Source organism: Mandrillus leucophaeus, unplaced genomic scaffold, assembly GCF_000951045.1.
Source record: "Mandrillus leucophaeus isolate KB7577 unplaced genomic scaffold, Mleu.le_1.0 Scaffold163, whole genome shotgun sequence".
Taxonomy (NCBI): domain Eukaryota; kingdom Metazoa; phylum Chordata; class Mammalia; order Primates; family Cercopithecidae; genus Mandrillus; species Mandrillus leucophaeus.
Window position 1 is genome coordinate 1,241,306 of NW_012101621.1, and position 2,277 is coordinate 1,243,582.

The following is a 2,277-nucleotide window of genomic DNA, read 5'->3' on the forward strand; positions in this document are numbered from 1 at the left end:
TACAGGTGCCCACCACCACGCCTGGCTAATTTTGTATTTTTAGTAGAGACGGGGTTTCACCATGTTGGCCAGGCTGGTCTTGAACTCCTGATCTCCAGTGATCTGCCCGCCTCGGCCTCCCAAAGTGCTGAAATTACAGGCGTGAGCCACCATGCCCAGGCCATCGTTTCTTAATAATAGTATTTTTAAGGGTTATATCAATTTTAAAGGGTTAGTTCGGTTAATACTGAATAATATAATTCCAAATCCATCTACAATTGAAAGAAAAATTGCTATAGATCAAATTATGTAGAAACCAAAATTAAAAAAAAAAAAAAAAGAGTGAAGGGGTGCCATTAATGCCCTCAGATTGTGGATGCTCAGAAAGCCTCAACTATTACACATAACATGTAACACTGTATCATATGGACTGAGTGACTATGTGGGTTCAATCTGCATGCTAAATATTGGGAAATTTTTTTTCTTTTAGATAAAAGTAAACAGAAATAGGAGGTGTGATTTTCTTTTCCTGGACAGAGGTGCATTCGAACCACTTTAGAGGCCAGGTCTGTCAGTCCCACACTGTGCTTGTGCACCAGCCCACACCATCAGCAGCTTCCATCAGGTAAACGGTGTTCCCTTTGTAAAGGGGATCTAAGTCTCATTTGAATTATAGCTGGAAGCTTTTAGCCCTCTGGAAGTCTTGGGATTCTCCAGTCATAATTCTTTTTCTTATTTTTGAGATGGAGTCTCACTCTGTCACCCAGTGGCACAATCTTGGCTCACTGCAACCTCCACCTCCCAGGCTCAAGCAATCCTCCTGCCTCAACCTACCAAGCAGCTGGGACCACAGACATCAACCACCATGCTCAGCTAATTTTTGTATTTTTGGTAGAGATGGGGTTTCACCATGTTGCTCAGGCTGATCTCGAACTCCTGAGCTCAAGCGATTTGCCCGCCCCAGCCTCCCAAAGTGCTGGGATTACAGGCGTGAGCCATGGTGCCTGGCCTCCGGTCATAATTCTGATTCACAAACTGTACAGAACAATTAGGCTGTATATGTACTGTAAATGAACTATTGCATCCATTGTCGACTCAAGTTTTTTCAACTGTTACTATGTATAAAAGGTTTTCTAGATCATTTCTGATGAGAAAGTAAGTCCAATATCATACTGGTGATATTAGAAAATAAACTGGACATTTATCCTTCAGATTGCAAAATTCACTAATTTCATTCCAAAAAATGTTAATGAGTTATTAATGAGATCTGTGGTCTCCAAAAAGGGTTCTGTATACCCAATCACATTTTTATCTTATATTTTATACTTACATCTTTTTTTTTATATTTCCTTTTATTTATTTATATTTACTTTTGGCTGGGCACAGTGGCTTACATCTGTAATCCCAGCAATTGAAGACCAGCCTTGGCAACAAAGCGAGGCCCTGTTTCTTAAAAAAAAAAAAAAAAAAAAAGGTACATATATATTCTGGTGTATCCTAAAAATTGTTTTTGTAGTATATGATTAAAAAAAGAGACTCTTGCCACCATGGGATTAGACTATGGGCATCTGCCTCAACCAGGATAAATGATATTAAAAGAATAAATTTACAGATCGTTACATTTTCAGGGACAATGGTTCTCAACCAGAGGGAGGAAGTGGAGATGGGTGCATATAGAATTATCTTCATATGGCCGGGCGCAGTGGCTCACGCCTATAATCCCAGCACTTTGGGAGGCCGAGGCGGGTGGATTACTGGAGGTCAGGAGTTCAAGACCAGCTGAGCCAACATGGTGAAACCCCACTTTACTAAAAATACAAAATTAGCTGGGTGTGTTGGCGTGCACCTGTAATCCCAGCTACTCAGGAGGCTGAGGCAGGGCGTGGAGGTTGCAGTGAGCCAAGATTGCGCCACTGCATTCCGGCTGGGCAAAAAGAGCAAAACTCCATCTCAAAAAGAAAAAAAAAAGAATTATCTACATATAGCAGCTTCTATCCAGGCCCCTTTATTCTACTCCACCCCATGTGGTTTCAACTATCAGGGAAGAGGCTGTCAATTGGGGGCAGGTGTGTGTGTGTGAGTGTTTGTGTGTGGGTGCAGTGGCTCACGCCTGTAATTCCAACACTTTGGGAGGCCAAGGTAGGAGAATTGCTTGAGGCCAAGAGTTTGAGACCAGCCTGGGCAACATTAGAAAGACCTTATCTCTAAAATTATTTTTTAAAAAAGTAAAAACTTTATAAAGTAAAAAATGAAAGAAACAACCTGCTATCGTTAAAAGTAGACCAAAAAAAAAAAAAA

The 2,277-nt window shown here is 41.0% G+C and overlaps 1 protein-coding gene across 1 annotated transcript in view; it reads right to left on the bottom strand.

Annotated features, from left to right (window-relative positions):
* Positions 1 to 2,277, bottom strand: part of TEP1 (telomerase-associated protein 1) — a 47,403-nt gene that overhangs the window by 21,065 nt on the left and 24,061 nt on the right. The window lies entirely within an intron of this gene.